The 21,649-nt window shown below is 36.2% G+C and overlaps 1 protein-coding gene and 1 long non-coding RNA gene across 2 annotated transcripts in view; one reads left to right on the top strand and one right to left on the bottom strand.

The window, feature by feature from the left end:
* LOC141359324 (uncharacterized) overlaps positions 1–21,649 on the bottom strand; it is a 564,790-nt gene that overhangs the window by 256,062 nt on the left and 287,079 nt on the right. The gene's annotated exons all lie outside the window — the stretch shown is intronic.
* On the top strand, positions 6,503–9,462 carry LOC129437160 (uncharacterized). The gene is made up of 5 exons (XR_008642127.2): positions 6,503–6,804; positions 7,347–7,411; positions 7,495–7,528; positions 8,688–8,750; positions 9,168–9,462. It is a non-coding gene; the product is annotated as an uncharacterized lncRNA (long non-coding RNA).

Here is a 21,649-nt window from a genome sequence, read left to right as displayed (position 1 = left end):
CTTCGAAAATTCTGTATGGAAACCAGTAAAGACTGGGATGAAGGAATCCCTTTAGTCTTGTTTGCTGTGCGTGAGAGTGTGCAGGAATCTCTCGGTTTTAGTCCGGCCGAGATGGTTTTTGGTCATACTGTTAGGGGACCGTTAAAGGTTTTGAAAGATCAGATGACAGATGAGTGTAAAACGGAGAAGCGAACGAATGTCCTTGACTACGTTAACCGTTTCAGAGAAAGATTGCATAGTGCATGTGATTTGGCCCGTAAATTCTTGGGAAATGCACAGTTGGGGATGAAGGAGCGATATGACAGACACGCTGTTGCGCGTTCTTTTCAGCCTAATGATAAAGTGCTGGTGTTATTACCGATACCAGGCTCAGCATTGTCTGCTCGATATACAGGTCCGTACAGCATTATTAGGAAACTTAGTGATACAGATTATGTTATACGCACGCCTGAAAGAAGGCGAAAAACGCGAGTTTGCCATATTAACATGCTCAAAGCATACCACGGTCGTGACGTATCCGATCCACACTGTAAAAAAAAATTTTTTTTTTACGAACAATTACTTTACATTTTTTACAGTGGTTTACCATTATTGAAAAATATAATTAAAACACTGTAAAATTACAAACATTATCTGTCAATTAACGGCTCGATTGTTATTTTAAGTATTTTGTAATTAAAGACAAAATACAGAAAATCTACGTTTTTAAACGGGAAAATACTATATTATTTATACAGTACTTTTTTGTTTTCATGAATTACATACAAATTCATCTAAATTTACAATAAAAAATCTGTAATTAAATGTGTAGTTCATTATATTTAAAGTGCATGACCATACTAACAATTTAACATTTTTATTTGTAATTTTAAGGAAAATGTTCTTAGTTTTATATTTATTTGTATTTTTACAATTAAACTGTAATTCCAGACATAAGTTTTTACATCAAACAATGCTTGGACTTTTAAAGCTTGTTTTTCAGGATCAGATTTTGAGTCTTGTTGTGCCACTGGACACATACCTAATTCAGTAATGTAACACAGAAAGACCTTTCAATAAATCTGACAAAAGTCAGGAGTACAGTGAATAGCCCAGGCAAGTATTTTGTAAAGAACCAAAAGTTTTAAATCCCTTACAATATAAGCAACACACTTGAAATTTTTGTCACTTGCTTCAGTTTTCATTTACCATATGTACATTGAGAATAATTTGCAATAATACTAATATATATATATATATATATATACACACACACACACACACGCACGCACGCACGCACACACACATATATATATATATATATATATATATATATATATATATATATATATATACACACACACATATATAAGTATTTTCCTACCATATAATGTCTATTTTATTTTATCAATTTCTATCACCATTATTTAAATTATAATTGTATGTATAGCTGCTTTACAACAATAAAAACTTTTAAAAGTGCTATATAAATCAAAATAAACTAAATGTGTGTGGGCTGACTACAAAAGTGTAAATGTCAGAATAAAGAATAACACAAATAACAGTGAAGTACACCATTTATTTTCTTTACAAACACATGAAAATGCGTATTAAAACATTATTTTGGTGTCTTGATATCAGGGGAAAAAAGTCAAAAACAGAACACACAAAAAGGTATAAAATAAATATTTGTTCCATGGCACGCACACACACACACACATTCTGGTTTCCATGTTTTGTGGGGACATTCCATAAACGTAATGCATTTTATACTGTACAAACTGTATATTCTATTCCCTTCCCCAAACCCTTACCCCAACCATCACAGAAAACTTTCTGCGACCTTAGATTTTCAAGAAACATCATTCCGTTTGATTTATAAGCTTGGTTCCTCATGGGGACCTCACAAATGTCCCCACGAGGTCAAAATTTACTGGTATTCCTATCTTTGTGGGGACATTCGGTCCCCACAACGTGATAATTACCAGGTACACACACATAAACATACTGGAACAAACATCTACATACTGTGTAGCTTCCATTAGCACTCCTGGAACATCACAATTATACATGGATAGACAATGCCAAAAGCACCGCACAATTTGTTAAAGGCGGAGTCCACGATGTTTGAAAAACGCTTTGGAAAAGGAGACGGGCCGACTACCAAAACACACTTATAGCCAATCAGCAGTAAGGAGCGTGTCTACTAACCGACATCCTTGCCGGGTTGCATATGTGTGTGGCGGGTCTATCAACAGAAGGTCCAGATTCTATTGGGGTAGGGGCGTGTTTGTTTAGGTGATTTCAAATATCAACATTGGCTTTCAAACATCATGGACTCCGCCTTTAATCACCACAAAACATGTGAAGTCAAGCTCCAGATCACGAACTGTAGTATCTGTAAGGAAAGGAAAGAAAAAAATTGTGAGATTGGTTATTTTTCTGTAATCACATTTTAATCAATCAAACATTTCTCAGCCAATCAGAATAAAACATTCAACAGGCCAGTGGTATAAAAAACATTAATTTATAAATATGCATGATTAATTGGTGACCCCAGGTAAATTGTGAAGTGTCATGCAAGATAACCCAGGATTAAACTGACCTAGGGTTTTGAGTGACTGAATGTTTCATATTACTTTCATATTTAACATGAGTGGCATGCCATAATATATGCCACTGTAGCACTCACACACAGACCAAGTTTGACAAGTGAGAAATTCATTACATACGAAACGTTGTCCGTAGATGGCAAGAAGTATTTGAGTAACCGAACTGATTAATATTCACATGCCGGTCAAAAAACACGTGTAACTTAATATGCAAGCTGAAATGCAGCAAACAATTATTACGTGAAACAAACTAACAGTTAGGCTAATACGCTAAATATAAACTAATACGTGATGCACATGGCTAAAATGTGGTTAATATTTAGCGAGCCAACATTATATTTTTAAATATAACGTCAATAAATTGGTTTAATAACTAGAGTATCTTTATCTGTTCTTACCTGTATTTACTCAGTCGCAAACTTGTCGTGGTAACCTTTGGATGCAGACACATGCGCACAAGCGGCTTCTTCTTCTTCTTCTTCTTCTTTTGTTGTTTAAATGGTGGGTGGCAAACCAACTTAAGGTGCATTTACCGCCACCTACTGGATTGGAGTATGGAGCACTCGCACAAGCGGCTCTTCCTGCAGACACATGCGTACTACGTTGTATTGACCCAGTGGCGCAAAAAAAAAAAAAAAAAAACGTGAAACAAATTCAATTCTTGTAGATTTTTAGCACTTAATTACCACTGTATTTCACAGAACAATCAAACATTAAAATAAATTAAATAAACTTTAATAAGTTGTGCTGTGTTTTTCTGGGTGGGGTTTGGGGGTTCATGTAAAAAGCTTGCACTGGGTGGAAGACAAACTAGTAATTTCTTATATTAGTGAGGACACTAAAGAGATGCTGACTTTCTTTTGGTTTTACTACTTCAGGTTAACCCTTTAATGTATACCTCACCTCGGGTCTTTGACCATGGTTTTACTACACTAAACGGCTACACTAACCATGGTTCTGTGGTTTTAGAAAAACATGGTTGTCAAAACCATGGTTATTTTGTGGTTACCATGGTTTTACTACAGTAACCATGCTTTTTTGGTTTTAAGTTAACTGTAGTAAAACCATGGTTAATTTTCGTAAGGGAAGTCACCATGAGCTCACAAGATACTCACTGTGTGGGTCATGATTTTAATGTGTAAGCACGCTGCACACTCAATGTGTGCTCATATGAAGGTCGCAATGTGGGATCACTTCACACTCACTGTACTACCCCATAAAGCCCACCATATGCAAGTACCGGCATGTTTTGGTGCTGGTTTGCTGGTGAACACCAGCTAAACCAGCATCAGCACCAGCATTAGCACCAGCTAAACCAGCATCAGCACCAGCATTAGCACCAGCTAAACCAGCACCAAACCAGCATTAGCACCAGCATCCCATGCTGGTCATTCCAGCATGACCAGCATATATTGTGTTTTGGTGCTGGTATGCTGGTGACCACCAGCTAAACCTGGCATAGACCAGCATAATTCCCATGCTGGTCCATGCTGGTTTGATGCTGTTTTTTTCAGCAGGGTGCTCAGAGAGCTAATATGCTAGCTTTTGCTATTGGAAACATGTCACTATTTAATTGCAACTGATATCGGGCAAAATAAAAGAAAAAGTAAAAAAGACATGAATTTCTCTCTGCATGAACCCATCCACTGCAAGTCATGAACACACAAAAACCACACACACAGATATGCACATCCCACACAGGGCAACCATCACTGCAACACCCCAACACCTCAATAACTTAGCTGTGGGATTGAACAAACAATCTCTGAGTTACAAAGTCTGACTCGCTATAACCACTAGGCCACAAAGTTAGTGTACATTGTAACAATAGTATGAGTGACCTCACATTGGTCACGATGTGAGTTCATGGTCCAACTGTGCTCTCATTCCATGGTCATAATAATGTAAGGTCACGGCACACTCACTTTGTCATAGCAGGACAACACACATATGTCTGGAAAACGTAGGTCCAAGAGTAGAAAGTCACCCTTCTTACCTGTAATTTTAAGAAATATAGGAATGATCATAGGCTCAAAATTTAGGACACTTTCTACACAGCATTTTATACAGCCCTGTGCATGGCGTGTATATACCATATAAAATGTCAACAACAAGGTTATGGCATCAAGAAGCCTACAAATAAAGATTCTAGAAAGCACAGATTTTAAGTAAAAGTGACCAGGATTGACAGATATGTGTTTAAGCATTGTGGCCTAGTGGTTAGAGAATCAGACTTGTTTGCAACCCAGAGGATGTTGGTTTGATTTCCACAGCTGGAAGGAAGTGATTGCAGTGTTTGGGTGATGCAGTGATACTTGCTCTGTGCATGTGTGTGTTCATGACTTGTTAAGGGTTCACTGTATGATTTGCAAATAAATGTTGACATCTCAGTGACCTGTTTTTCAAATAGCAAATGCTAGCATATTAGCTCTCTGAGCAACATCTTGATGGTACTTTGTAAATTGTGCCTGCTCACAGTGAGTGTGTCATGATCTCACATTGTGAACATAACATAGTAGTTGCGGCCAGTGACTTCTTTTTTTGAGGGCGCAAAATGCAAAGTTTGTCACATGTATGCAGCCGTCATGTGTGTGGCTCGTCATTTCAAAATATGTGTTTGGCGCGTCATGTAAACTTGTGTGCATCACGCGGGATGTCAAAATACAAGCCTGCTGCAGATGCTTTGAAGGGGTTTATAATAAAAGACACTCGCATTTGTCAGATACTCACTTAATCTCATGTGTAATCAGAGTTTACTGTTAAGTTAGTATCTTGTGAGTATTTTGTGAACGTGAGCTTCTCTTGTATCATAAAAACTTTTGATGCGTGTGCAGCAGGCATGTATTTTGTCAAGACACGTGATGCACATGGTTCACATGATGCAATGTACACACATATTTTGAAATGACAAGCAACACACATAACACTCCGAATACATATTTTGAATTTATGCACCTCGGAAGAGAGGTCAGTGTACTGTGAGTGCAACAATGTGAGGTCACTCAGGCTATTGTCACAATTTGAGGTTACTGCACACTCACTGTGCGCTCATACTATGGCCCTGAGGTGAGGTCACAGCACACTCAGTGTCCGCTCAAATCATATTACGACACACTTGCTGTTGCCATACTATGGTCAATGTGAGGTCATGGCACACTCATTGTGCACTGAACTCAACATTTTGAATTCACAAAGAGCTTGCACATAACTCACAAGATGAGAATGTCACAGTATGAAAATGATGTGATTTTACTGTGATTATCGCGTGATCTCACATGTTGACTGGGTACAGTACAGTGTTTAAGTCACTATGTCTATAGTGTGGGATATCTCGCATGTGTGTGCCTTTACAAAACTCAACCATGGTTACTGTAGTTAAACCATGGTTAGTGTAGTTTTGCTAATAGTAATCAATATACCAAAAAAAGAGAATACTACACTTTTACAACAACAAAAAATGTTAATTTTCATGAGGGGGTGTGTGCATCTGTACAGGAGGGAAAGAAGTGAGAGTTTTACTGTAGTGTTTGTGCATGGTGCATGTTCCTCTCACATAGGCATAACATGTTTACAGTTCAGCCTCGCTCCAAAGCCACATTAATTTTTATTCAACTTTCATTTATGGACAGTAGACAGCAGTGATTTGTTCGTTAGCAATTCTTTCAGTTACTGATGTAAGCAGAGTGTGTATGTATTGGCCATATGTCTACTTAGACATGTCATTTGTAACTTCAACATCTCCCACCTCTTGCATACAAAAAAGACATTTAGGACTTTTAAAATATACCATGGGTGCATTGCCTTCTTAACAATATATATACACACGCACGCACGGTTTTTTGTAGTCACATAATACTTTAAAAATAACTATTGCGATGGTTGCACTATTATTACGCTATTGGGTGTCTCGCCTTGTTGTTATTAGCCCTGATTGGTTGTTTTGACCGTCATCCAGATCTCTGGCCTATGACAATTCAGCGCGCACTTTTCAACATTTCAAACTCCTGCAGCCGGTAGTATTTGCTGATGCTGCTGGAGGGAGGAGTTCACTCTGCAGAACTGCAGCAGTACATCGGTTGGTCCACTACTGACTTTTACTATAATTGGTTACCTCTATCGGGTATTTTTTTATTCGGTTGAACTTAAGTTAGAAAACATAATATGGACAAAGACTTTTACCAACGGGTACCGGACATATGGAAAACTGCAGCAGGTAAATACCTTTTACTTTACCATTTTTCTAATGACGCATAAAGAAAGTGTTCAAGTAAGATGCTAACCGCGATTAGCCCGAGAACGATATTTGCAAATATCAATGTAAGAACCGCTAATGTAATGTGTGTTGTTAGTCGTTATTAGGTCAAGCTCACATAACGTGATGTCTGAAATTGATGAGACGTTTATAGTAACGTTAAGGCTTCTTGTCGTGTTTTGTTTTCTTGTAACTACGCTAATAAAACCTTTGGTTAACAAGCTAAATGTTTCGCAGTTATACATGTTGTTCCAAGGTAGTTATATGAAGCATTTGACACGCTCTGTAGCTGATGTTGATAATATATAAGCAGAAGTTTCGTCGAAGTTTTTAAGTAAACTCTAAAATCAATCTGCGACCGTAAAATCCTGACGTACTTTCCGTATTATGATTATCAGTGATACTAGTGCGTTTATTTTGAAGCATAAATAGTAATGTATATTTGGAATGTGTAAATTGATCACTGGGCTCTGTAGAAGATTATACAATCCTGTTTTTTCTAGGATCTACTGTGGATCGCTGGGACTTAAGTCAAAATGAGACCGAGAATGTGTTTTATCTCAAGCTGGTGAGTAACGTTTCAATTTTGAAAGTCCACATCCCATTAAATAAAATGACTAATATTGTTTTTGTGTGCGTTTCCCCCTCAAGCTCCAGAGAAGTCTCCTACCACGCCATACATAAGGTATTAATTTTATCCTAATATATAAAGACTGCGTTCGCATATTATTGGAAATTATTGACAAATACTACAACAACGTTGCCAAAAACGTTGGCAAGCGCTCACAATTGGTGTCTGCCTAGCGTTTTTAACAGCATTTACATGCTTCTGCACGATTGTGACTTCATGAGCAACGTCACTCTAGAATTTTTATGACACAATCCTAGACTTCATCTTCTCATCATATTTCCTGTTCAGTCAAATGATCTTTAGTTATATGCTGAAGTGTCCTGCCCCCTAAATGGCACAGAACATGATATCACACGCACATGAGATAAGACATACATTTACTAGTTCTTAGCATGAAGTAGGGGATAGGAATGATTCAGACAGTGTAAATATGCTTTCCATTGGGGTGAATGAAGTCTGCCACTACAATGCACAAACATACAGGGTGCTCCGGTCCAGCGTGACAGCACAGAGTGGATCATATGTAGGAGTCTCTGCCAAAAACAGTTTGGAGGAGATCAAACATCACAATCAGTTAGACGGCCTTAACATTATAAACAGCAGTAATGAGTAGAAGAGAAACACTGCTGCATACACACCAACAAAATTTACATATCACTGTTATCATTGTTTTTATTCTGTAATAACACTTTATATCTTAATTGTGATTTTATTTTAATACAACTGTGGCGCTCACAAGCTGTGAAATGCGACTTTGCTGGACTGTGCCATAAACACTATTGATCATTTAAAAAATAGGGAAGGTCTTCTCGACAGTTCGGTTGTGATTTTCTGTTTCAGTTAAAATGACCTCCACATAAAATAATGCTACATGTTCCAAGAGGGCAGGGTGCTTCAGTGTTAAAAAAGAGCATTTGATCGGAAAGAAAATTTGATGAAGAAGCTAAAGTGTAAGCTGACCCTAATTCATGTGTTCCTTATACCACATACATGTGGGGAACATGGGACATTTGATGATGGTAGATAAAAAATATATTTTGTACGTTCTACCATTTTTAATAATAATAATAGTAACTTCTCAGAAATGTATTATACAGCATGCTCGTCTTGAAAAGGTGATACATTTTTGGCTTAAACATGTTTTTAAATTCCATTTTCCAACAGTGATAACTGCTAAAGATGAAACACATTAATTCTTTCTTTTTTCTTTTAGATCAACATTGAAGCATTGTTTACAGTAAGAATAGGCACCAACAGAAAGACAAATCCAACACTAGTAAGTATTAACTGGCAAATATAAAACCAGCTTTATCAATTTTAAGGCATAGTGTAGAGAAATAAAAATTATCGTGCCATCCCTGATGTATCTGACTTTCTTTTGTTAGGGAAGCACATTTTATTTTACAAAAAATACTAATTTGTGGGTCTACATAATGTTATAAAAATGTTTATCATTATTCTATCTCTATATTAAAGGAAAACACCACAGTTTGTCAATATTTTACTATGTTCTTACCTCAACTTAGACTAATTAATACATCCCTATATTTTTCAATGCGGGCATCACTAGTTTACACTGCCAGAATGTTTCAGTGTCAAATTTGGTTAAAAATGTTAATAAAAAATAATCTTGTTTAAAGGAAAGGTACAATACTTTTCAGTGAATTATATTGTGTTCTTTTTTATCCCCTAGATGCACCAAGGATCAAGGTGATTTTTGGCAGCTTGGAGAATTTTTCTTTATCTGTCACATCTGGTACAGAATCTCTGACATTTTGGTATTTGTAATGTTTATTTTATTATATTTGTATACTTATGCTAGATATTAATATACTTGTATAGTTACTGTATGTTTCTGAATTAAAAGATAGCCCCAGGTAAAAATGTAAAACTGATATAATACTGATATTGAAAATACAAGCTAAAATGGCACAATTTGTTGCTTTCTCCACCTGTTTCACAAATGAAAACATTTTATATGCACAGATTCACTTGCCGGAACTGTACAGATTTTTCTTGTTTAATTTCAGGCCAATCTGTATTGTAGACACAACGTTTGTTATATGAATGCCCCATCTGAAGGGAACTGCCTTGAAAAAAATATTAATGGCATTTTCTTTTCGTCTTATCTCTGTATAGACCATGGCTCCTCCCATCTTGCCCTGGAGAGCCGGTGCCCTGCAGAGTTGGCTTCAACCTTAAAGGAAAACACCACAGGTTTTTCAATATTTTTTATGTTATCACCTCAACTTAGACAAATCAATACAAATCCTTTTTTTCAATGTGTGCACTTTTGGTCTTTGTGCAGCGCGTCGTGAATGTGTTGGCATTTACCCAAGCCCAATTCATTCCTTAGGAACAAAACAAAAGTTTTATTTTGTGCCACCACACTTACTCGTGTAACTACTCATGTAACAGTCTTTAAATAGGAAAAAACATGGAAGTGTTTGGTGGCTTTTAAATTAATCCCTGTTTGGATCCTAAGGAATTAATGGGGCTGGGCTAAATGCTGGCGCATTCGCGACGCGCTGTACAGGGATTGGAAGTGCATGCATTGAAAAAAGATAAGTATGTATTGATTGATCTAAGTTGAGATAAGGACATGGTAAAATATTGAAAGACTGTGTGTCTTCTTTAATCAAACATACCTGAGGTAGATGGGTTTGATCAGGGTTGATGCTAAACTCTGCAGGGCAGCGGTTCTCCAGGGTAGGATTTGAGGAACCCTGTTATAGACGGTTTCAGCGACAGTAACATACATAAACGCTTTTGTGGCCCAAACCTAACTTCCGGGAGATTTCCGTGTAGAACCAATATAGGAAAAAACTGAAATTCTGTCATAATTTACTCACTCTCATTTTGTTACAAACCTGTGTACATTTCTTTGTTCTGATGAACACAAAGGAAGATATTTTGAGGAATGTTTTTAACCAAACCGTTCATAAGCCCCATTCACTTCCATAATATTATTTTTTCCTACTGTGGAGGTGAATGGGGCTCATGATTAGGGCTGTGACGGTTGTCATAACCACACACAACCACGGTGGTGAAGTGCGACCCACGATGGTAAAGTGGGACCCGCGATGGTGTGCACGTCACAAACAAATTAATTACAATCTTCACAGCAAAACTTCCTTTTTTTCAAAGCATGTAGGTGCTCCAGAGCATCTGTCATTGCTAAGTAACCTAAGCATTGCTTGACGTTGTGACGAGCACCCACCGGCGGAAAAAGAAACTGGCGCCTGTGAACAAGCATGTTCGTTAAGAAATGTATATCTGATCATTGTTTAAATTTTTATTTTTTAAAATACAGTGGGGAAAGTGGGTGTTTGACACATCGGCATTTTTGTCGGTAGGGGGATTTCTAAGTGATATAGCCAGATGTGGCCATCGGGCCAAGTGTTGAGTTCATACAAAGAAATCAGAACATTTAAGTATACACGTTGAGTCATGGTAAATGAAGCGAAATGACACAGGGAATAAGTATTGAACACACATATTTAATACTTTATAGAAAAGCCTTTGTTGGTGATTACAGCTTCTAGTTGTTGTATGGAGAGACCAGTCGTCTTCATTGCTCAGGAGTGATTCTGGCTCATTCTTCCATACAAATGGTCTTTAAATCTTGAAGGTTCATTGGGCCTCTTTTATGAACTTTGATCTTTAGTTCTCTCCATAGATTTTCTATGGGATTTGTATCAGGTGATTGACTGACCACTTCATTGTTTCCTTGGCCTTGTGTGTGGGATCATTGTCTTGCTGAAATGTCCACCCTCTTTTCATTTTTAGCTTTCTGGTAGATGGCAGCAGATTTTTATCCAGAATGTCCCGGTACATTTCTCTATTCATCCTGCCTTCAATAATATGAAGTCTGCCAGTACCCCTTGCTGAAAAGCAGCCCCAAACCATTATGGTTCCACCCCCAAACTTAACTGTTTGTATGGTGTTCTTGGGGTGGTGGGCAGTGCCATTTCTTCTTCAAACATGGTGTGTAGAATGACTGCCAAAAAGTTAAATTTTGCTTTCATCTGACCATACTATAGTCTCCCAATAATCCACAGGCTTCTCCAAATGCTCTTTCGCAAACTTTAACCGAGCCTCAACATGCTTTTTGTTCAGCAATGGAGTCTTGCGTTGTGAGCGTGCATGGATGCCATGGCGGTTCAGTGCATTGCTTATAGTTTAGACCTTGATGCGAGGTCTTCCTGAAGTTCTGCCCGAGTGGTTCTTGGCTCATGGAGAACTCTCCTGATTATTCTTTGCACTCCTTGGACAGGGATCTTACTTGGGAGGACCTGATTGTAGCCGGTTTATGGTGAAGTGATGCTCTTACCATTTCTGGATAATGGCCCCCACAGTGCTCACAGGAACATTCAGCATTCTGGAAATGCGCCTATAACCATTCCCATCAAAATGCTTTTCAACAATAAGATTACGAGGATCTTGAGAAAGTTCTTTGCTTTTACCCATCATGAAGTCTTTCCTGTGTGCCTCCTGGGTAATGAGAAGCATTTATAGGCCATCAGTTGTGTTCAATGCTTGTTCCCTGTGGCATTTCGCTTTATTTATTATGAATCAACTTGTAAATGTTCCTTTGTATGAGTTCAGTGTTTGGCTTGATGGCTACATCTGGTAGAAATTTTGTGTCAATAGCCCACTTGGAGGTCCCCTTGCTGGTGGAGGTGCTGATGTGTCAAATACTTATTTTCCCCGCTGTATATGTATGCATTATATATATATAAGACAATATGCATCAATGTATATCATGCATCAATATAACGCCCCCCCCCCCCCACACACATTCTATGAACACCACGGTGATCATGATCCGTTTGGTTACAAACATTCAAAGTGTCTTCTCGTGTTCATCAGAACAAAGAAATTTATAACAGGTAGCGGCATGAGAGAGAGAGTAAATGATGACAGAACTTTCATTTTTGGGTGAACTATTTCTTTAACTTACTGTAATTTCACAAACCTGAAGTCAGACCATTCGTTTTTTATTTTGAAATTATAGAACAATTGTAATTATGATATTTACATTATAGAACAAACAAACAAACCAAATTTAAAACAAAACTTCACCTGATGCTACAAGTATGTTGCATCTTTGATCATTGTGTTTAAAATACACTTGTTGCCTCTAATTTCAAATAGCTTCAAATTGTTTTAAGGCCATTTAAGTCGGTTTACAAGTAAATAAACATCTTATTTATGTACTTTTTCTGTTGCCTAAAGAAAAAGAATCTGCCAATTTGCTTTACTAATTTATCACAAATTATATACATCATCATTACACAATAGTAACCATGCAGTCACAAAATGTCCTGGCTAATGTTCAACCCGGTATTGGGTCAAAAATGGGACGAAACAACCTAGCATTTTGGTTTGAACCTGCCAGGCATAGGTTAAATTCCAACCCAACGGTTTGGGTTTGTCCCTTTTTGATCCAACACTTGTTTGACAGAAACCCATCATTTTTTGTATTATATAGAATAGATAAATTATTTCATCCTTTACTTATGGGGGCTGTTTATAAAGAATTGGTTAATAATGCAAATTTACATCTGTGATAGAATCTGTAGTTGTGTGAAACAGTGAAAGTGTTATCTTGTTAATGTGTCTGTTTTGTACTACTTCAGTATGTTTAGAATATTTAACAGTAGCCATAAAGCTTACATTTTAGGAGAATTTGATGTATGATTTTAGAAATATGATTTTAACAGTAAAATGTTTCATCTATTTCATGTAAGATTTGTAATTCTTTTACTGAATCATTCGTTACATTTTATACATTTAGCGATGTTTGAGATGTTACACTGTATATTCACAGTTTTTTTACACACTTAAAATCCTTAATAAATCTTTTTAATTTACTATCTTGAGCATGTCTTGACAATTTATTCAATGTGTTTGACCAAAAGAATCTGGGGAAAATCAGTAAATTAACATTATTTTTCTGCAGAACGTTTAGTGCTGTCACTTTTTTAAAGGTGTTTGATCATAATAATCTGGGAAAACTCTGTAAAATAACAATATTTCTCTGCAGAACTTTTTAGTGCTGTCACTTTTTTAAAGGTGTTTGATCATAATAATCGGGGAAAACTCTGTAAAATAACAGTATTTCTCTGCAGAACTTTTTAGTGCTGTCACTTTTTTAAAGGTATTTGATCATAATAATTTGGGGAAAATCCGTAAAATAACAGTATTTCTCTGCAAAACTCTCAGTGCTATCAGTTTATTAAAGGTGTTTGATCATAATAATCTGGGAAAACTCTGTAAAATAACAGTATTTCTCTGCAAAACTCTCAGCGCTGTCAGTTTATTAAAGGTGTTTGACCATAATAATCTGGTAAAAATCCGTAAAATAACAGTATTTCTCTGCAAAACTCTCAGCGCTGTCAGTTTATTAAAGGTGTTTGACCATAATAATCTGGTGAAAATCTGTAAAATAACAGTATTTCTCTGCAAAACTCTCAGCGCTGTCAGTTTATTAAAGGTGTTTGACCATAATAATCTGGTGAAAATCCGTAAAATAACAGTATTTCTCTGCAAAACTCTCAGCGCTGTCAGTTTATTAAAGGTGTTTAACCATAATAATCTGGGGAAAATCCGTAAAATAACAGTATTTCTCTGCAAAACTCTCAGCGCTGTCAGTTTATTAAAGGTGTTTAACCATAATAATCTGGGGAAAATCCGTAAAATAACAGTATTTCTCTGCAGAACTTTTAAAGAAAAAATCTGTAAATTAATTGTTTTTGATCTTTTTTGGAATTAAGAAATTTTACTTTAATTTTACGGTTTTTGTTTGGCAGCCGTAGCTGCCAGTCATTTGACCGTTTTTTTACGAAATTTTTTTTTACAGTGCAGTTACGCCGGTTGCTGATAATATAGCAGTGTTAATAACATCTGAAGTTGAGTCTGTTGAAGATGACATAAGTGCTGATGAGGACGGACTGGTATTGAGAAATACTCTGCAACAATGTAGTAAGTTGGATAATTCCGTTATTTTGTCCAATTTGAGTACTCATCTTTCCTCCCTATCTAGTGAGCAAAGGCGTGATGTGGAAGACCTCATTACATCATTCCCCGCTTTATTTTCCGATGTTCCGTCTCAGACCAGTGTGCTGCAGCACGATATTGATGTTAAAGATGCAAAACCCATAAAGCAACATCCGTATCGAGTTAACGAGTTCAAAAGATCTGCTATGAAGACAGAAACTGACTATTTGTTAGAGAATGATTTAGCTTGTCATAGTTATAGCCCGTGGAGTTCTCCATGTCTTCTCGTTAAGAAACCTGATGGTTCTTTTCGTTTTTGTACGGATTACCGAAAAGTTAATGCTGTCACCGTGCCTGATTCTTATCCGCTCCCTAGAATGGAGGATTGCGTTGACAGTATCGGCTCCGCTAGATTTGTCAGCAAACTTGACTTACTGAAAGGCTACTGGCAGGTACCGTTAACTCAGCGAGCGTCTGATATATCTGCATTCGTAACTCCTGACTGTTTTTTACAGTATAAAGTGATGGCTTTCGGGCTACGAAACGCACCTGCTACGTTCCAACGATTAATTCAGACCGTTCTTGCTGGGGTACCTAAATGTAAAGCATATTTGGATGACTTGATAATTTTCTCTAATGACTGGGAAGAGCACTTGTCTTCATTGCACACTGTGTTTGAACGTTTGGAAAATGCTTCTCTAACACTTAACCTCGCTAAGTGTGTGTTTGGTCAGGCCACTGTGACCTATTTAGGAAAACATGTAGGAAATGGACAAGTAAAGCCGGTAGAGGAAAAAGTTGCGGCTATCACCAAGTTTCCTGTCCCTGTTACACGGCGAGAGTTAAGACGATTTTTGGGTATGATTGGCTACTACCGAGGGTTTTGTAAAAATTTTGCTACGGTAGTAGCTCCTCTTACTAATCTTCTTAGCCCTAAACAGAGTTTTGTATGGACTGAGGGATGCCAGGTTGCGTTTGAAAATGCTAAGGCTTTGATGTGTACCAGTCCAGTTCTGGCAGCTCCACAATTTGACCGTGCGTTTAAATTGGAGGTTGACGCAAGCGCAGTGGGCGCTGGAGCAGTGCTGATTCAGGAGGGTAAGGATGGGGTGGACCATCCCGTTTGTTTTTTCTCTCGGAAATTTAATAAACATCAGGCAAATTATTCTACTATCGAGAAGGAAACCTTAGCGTTGCTCCTAGCTTTGCAATTTTTTGACGTGTATTTGGGCTCTTCTAGTTTACCTACACTCGTGTTTACTGATCATCATCCGCTTGTTTTTCTGTCCCGTATGTATAATGCTAACCAACGCTTAATGCGTTGGGCATTGCTTATGCAGAATTATTACTTGGAAATTCACCACAAGAAAGGTTCTGAGAACATCCTTGCTGACACTCTTTCTAGAGTTTGAATTTAAAGATGTAGGTATGATATTTAGGATGTTAGTATGTATAGATTTTTTTTTTTGTATGTTATAATTTTGTTCTTAAGTGTGGGGGTGTTACGTCCCTAGGGACGTGTAAAATGTTTTTTTGGATATGTGTGTCTTTGGTTTGTGCTCTCTCTCTCTCTCTCTCTCTCTCTCTCTTTTTGCCTCTCTCTTACTTTCACTTTCGCAGGGCGATCTGATGATTGGCTTTGTCATCTGTCAATCATTGGTGAAGAGTTGATTGGACGTCCACTGTTTTTGATTGTGACCTGTTAGTTTTCCGTTTTTTTATGATTACCTTTAAATATATGTGACTTGTGTGTTATGACTCAGAGGGAATTAGGTAAGCCTACCACGTGGTTTACATTTTGCATGCATGTAGTATAATTTTTGTTATTCACATTAGGTTAGGGATTTGTGCCACTCTGTATGTTTTGTTTGGTTAGTTCAGTGTAGGTTAGTTTACGACGTCACGGACGTTGAAGATTTTTCTTTTCTTATTTTCTTTTTAGTTTAGGATTAGATGGGTTTTCGGTTTAGTCAGCTCTTTTTGGTTTTGTTAGTTTCTTTTGTTTGGCACAATCCTGTTGTTTCCCTCTGTTAGTTTTTATTTGGGTTCTTACTTTTTGTATCCAATTTATTCCCCTACATATATTAAATTACATTTATTTTTGAATTCTCACTTTTGTGTGTCTCCTGTTAATTTTCAACCTTTTATAGCGATTACTGGTGACGTGTCTGAACTGTTTTAAAGTGTTCCCCTTTAATAATGTTCTAGACATCAACGAGTCGAAAGAAGGGTCGTAACATACACTGCAAAATCCCGGGAGTTAAATTAACACTGCTCAGTGTTTATATAGGTCCACTCTCCAGAGTGTTAAAAAAGTAACACCGGAGAGAGTTAAAAGCGACAATCTGTGACTTTATTCTCTCTATCACCATCTCTGTTTGAAAACTGAAATTGCATTTTAGATCTTACTTGTAGAGTTATTTTCTTTATTTAGGATTAGATGTTGGCTGTTTCATTTAAAGTCACCATTATTGTGATCAGTGGTTGTTTTAATTGGACTCTTGAGTCTTAGTCTTCGCTTTTCAGTTTTTTTGGCTGTTACAATTGCATGTGTTTATAACATGTTTTTTGTGGCCAAAGAGGAGACACTAGTGCGTCTCTATGGATATACTTTCAAATAACACTCTTAAAAAATAATTAATTTAGTGACTTCTTACTAGAAGTGTTTATTTCTGTCAATAATATGAGACTGTAGTATGAGATCCAGCCATCTCATAACAGTTCTTCACTCTGAACCATTTTTAAACACTGACACCTACAGATTAACCGCAGTCTAATGCAGACACCCAAACACCAAGAACCAAAGCACGAATCACAACGATGGTGACAATAAAATGAAAAGCTTCATGCTGCAATGCATGCTGGGTATTAACACATTACAAATCTCATCTAGAACTCCCAGAATGCACTGTGGCATGAATAAATAATGAACTTCTTTAACATTTTCTTTGTCACCATTGTTGAGATTCATACTCCGATTCTTGATGTCTTTGTATCTACATTGTTCAGCGGATAATGTTTTTGTGCACACTATCAAAGTCCTTTAGAATGACAAACTGCTATGAGAGTTCAGGACCTTGAACTGTAGTAATTTATTATTAATAGAAAATGATGCTTCTGATGAGGGGGGAAAACTATATTAATAAAGCTGTTCATTTAAACGTTTATGTTTGACATTACATACTAACCATCAATATTCAATTATACAATTGCTTTTTCTTTGCTATAACAATGTGTTTTAAACACACTACAATATAGCAGATAGAAAAAACTAACAAGCTAACAGTCAAGAGTCAAGTCCTACTAAAACAACCACTGATCACAACAATGGCGACTTCAACCGAAACAGCCAACATCTAAACCTAAGTTAAGAAAATAACTCAAGTAGGATGTAAAAGTAAGATGTAAAATGCAATTTCAGTTTTCAAACAGAGATGGTGATAGAGAGAATAAAGTCACAGATTGTAGCTTTTAACTCTCTCCGGTGTTACTTTTTTAACACTCTGGAGAGTGGACCTATATAAACACTGAGCAGTGTTAATTTAACTCCCGGGATTTTGCAGTGTACTGTGATTTAGCAGTATGTTACTGTAATATTACGTTATTTTACTGTGAAATTACAAGTAATGTATTTTAGATTACTGTGATATAGCAGTATATATCCCATAGAATAAATGTATTTAGTCATTAAGTTACAGTTCATGGACTGCTATTTAGCAGTAGTCTGCTGTAGAATTACAGTGTTTACTGTAATGTTACTGGCTATATCAATATATTAAAATTAAAAAGATGTTAAATTCAAATAAACACAAAAACAATCGATTTCATACTTTTATTTTGTACATAACATATTATTACATATAATTATTACATATTATTCATTGATTATCTCAGATAGTATAAATAACATCAGAATAATAACTACACAGAATAATATTTCCTTTCGTGCATTGGAACACTGCTTACACTCTACAGCAGGGGTGGGCATTCCTGGTCCTTGAAGGCCACTGTCCTGCAAAGTTTAGCTCCAACTCTAATCAAACACACCTGAAAATCTCAATCAAAGGCTTCAGTATGACTTGGAAATGACATTGAGGTGTGTTTGATTAGGGTTGGAGCTAAACTTTGCAGGACAGTGGCCCTCAAAGACCAGGAATGCCCACCCCGCTCTACACTGTAAAAAAAGGAACTTACATTTTTAAATTTAATCAACTTTTTTGACTAATGAAGAGTTGCTATAAATTATAAAATTAAAGTAGTTAGCTTAAGTTATTTCAACTTTATTTTTTATAATTAATAGCAACTCCTCACTAGTCAAGAAAGTTGAAATAAATTGTAATTTAGAGTTAATTAAACTTAAAAAATAAGTGCAACAAATATTTTATTTTTACAATGTATCTGACATTCACTAATTTCTTCATGTTTCTTTATTTAACAGAAACAATATAGAACAGGGGTCTCCAACCTTTTTGTGAGCAAGGGCTACCACAATGGATAAAACATTCTGGAGGGCTCCCAGCTAGAAATAAAAAGTTCTAAGAACGTTCCCTGAAAGTTCCCGAATGTTCCCAAAAACATTCTGCCAACGTTAAAAGCGGCTAGTTTTTTTTAAGTTCTAGGAACGTTTCTGTTGTCTGAACGTTAGAGTAATGTTACATTTTACCATTTTTAAACGTTATGACAATGTCATGTTTTAATGTTCACACAATGTTTAAAACAACAGCTGTTTATTATATTGACTTGTTTGATTGTTATGTAAATGATAGAGAAACATTGCATTTTAATATTTTATAAAACATTATTTCTGAATGTTCAGTAAATATATTGCTGTAGAAAACTCAATTCACTTACTAGGTTTAGATGTTGATGTTTCATTTTAAGTCACCCTTATTGTGATTCGTGTTTGTTTTAGTTGGTCTCTTGACACTTGACTTTTTGCCTACTAGTTTTTTCCTGGTTGTGTTAACTTTGTGGTAATGCACCACATTTGTTATGAAAAGTTATTAGTGTATTTCTGTGGTTGTTGGTATATAATGGTATAGATCATCACCTAGTTCATTTACTAATCAAAAGTTTATTTTCTGCCAATATTGTATATTAGATCCAACTCTTTCACAGCAGTTTGTCATTAAGGAGTTTTAGAAACTTTGGACAAAAAATATCCGCTGTATAGTTGGGATGCCCAAACATCAAGAATCAGACTATGAATTTCAACCATGGTGACAATTAAAATTGTTAAAAAAAAATCCTTATTTATCCATGCCACAGTGCATGCTGGGAGTCCTGAATGAGGTTTGTAATTTGTTAATACCCAGCATGCATTGCAGCATTAAGTTTTTCATTTAATTGTCACCATGATTGAGATTCATAGTCTGATTCTTGATGTTTGTGCATCCCAGTTATACAGCAGATATTTTTTGTCCAAAGTTTCTAAAACTCCTTAATGACAAACTGCTGTGAAAGAGCTGGATCTCATTTACATTTTTGACAGAAAATAAAGTTTTGATTAGTAAATGAATTAGGTGATGATCTTTACCATTATGTACTAACAACCACAGAATAACACTATTAACTTGGCATGTTCATAACAAATGTGGTGCATTAACACAAAGTTAACACAACCAGGAAAAAACTAGCAAGCAAAAAGTCAAGTGTCAAGAGACCAACTAAAACAAACACTAATCACAATAAGGGTGACTTAAAATGAAACAAACATCAACATCTAAACCTAGTAAGTGAATTGAGTTTTCTACAACAATATATTTACTGAACATTCAGAAATAATGTTTTATAAAATAATAAAATGCAATGTTTCTCTATCATTTACATAACAATTAAACAAGTCAATATAATAAACAGTTGTTGTTTTAAACATTGTTTGAACATTAAAACATGACATTGTCATAACGTTTAAAAATGGTAAAATGTAACATTACTCTAACGTTCAGACAACAGAAACGTTCCTAGAACTTAAAAAAAACTGGCCGCTTTTAACGTTGGCAGAATGTTTTTGGGAACATTCGGGAACTTTCAGGGAACGTTCTTAGAACTTTTTATTTCTAGCTGGGCTACCTTTTGATATAGTCTACTCAAAACTTTTTTTGTTTTACTTGTTGATTTTATTTCATTGTACTTTTGAATATGTTTTTGTATTGTTTAAAATTGTAACATATGTAAACCAAGCCAAGTCAATATAAAAAATATGTAATCAACAAATATTACAATTGAGACTATTAATAGAATGTGATTTGATGGGCACCTCACAGACTCTGTGCGGGCTACCTGCTGCCCATGGGCACCACGTTGGAGACTCCTGATATAGAACATTGTAAGAGTACAAAGTGTACAATCGCCTCTAGCTAAACAAAGAACTAGTATTTGTGACACACTAGACTGACATCCATTCAAGTCATAAGTTTTCTAATCAGTGTACAGACTTGCAGCTTGTTGTTTCTGTCCTTTCTGCCTGTCTGTCTCCGAATTAATGCCCAAGAAGCACCTATAAACAAAAAGGCAAAGAGAAAAGCTGTTAGTTTTTTTCAAGTGGGATGCAGTACAGTAACTAAAGTTAGCTCAGTTTGGACAAGGTGGCCCAACAAAGCTGGTCAAAGACTTTTGCACAGTAGTGTGTATGTATGTATGTATATATACAGTATATTACAGCTGTTAACGGTGACAGTATTTTACCACCGCGATGGTAATGCACCAATTTACTGCGGTGGTTATAGAATGTTTGTATGTTTGTCCACACGTGCATTGATGAATATAGGCTTATATATAATATAGGCTTTTAATATAAAAATGTAAATGAGGATAAGATATACGTTTCTTAACAAACATATGTGTTAATAGCCAATTTCTTTTTCAATCGGTGGGTGGTCTTCACAACGTCAAGTAATAGGGGATTATCATGCTTCCGGATTTTTTGGGCGGGACTTGTCAACTTTGTGCATGTCCACTTCAGTTAGGTTAGGTATATAACATCCTGTTAGGCAGTGGTAAAATGTAAGGCCGCTGACACACTGGCGCGCTACAGCTGCAGTAGGTGACATAGAGGGATGTCGCCGACAGACCAGGAATAAATATAATGCCTACTGATAAAGGACACCGTTAACAGGTGCAATATTTGAAAATCAATATATATAAATTTAAATTACACTTATATCTGAATTT

The sequence above is a fragment of the Misgurnus anguillicaudatus genome, chromosome 23 (genome assembly GCF_027580225.2).
Source record: "Misgurnus anguillicaudatus chromosome 23, ASM2758022v2, whole genome shotgun sequence".
NCBI classification, from domain to species: Eukaryota; Metazoa; Chordata; class Actinopteri; order Cypriniformes; family Cobitidae; genus Misgurnus; species Misgurnus anguillicaudatus.
The sequence above is the reverse complement of the archived record's forward strand: the minus strand, read 5'-3'. Positions and strand labels throughout refer to the sequence as shown.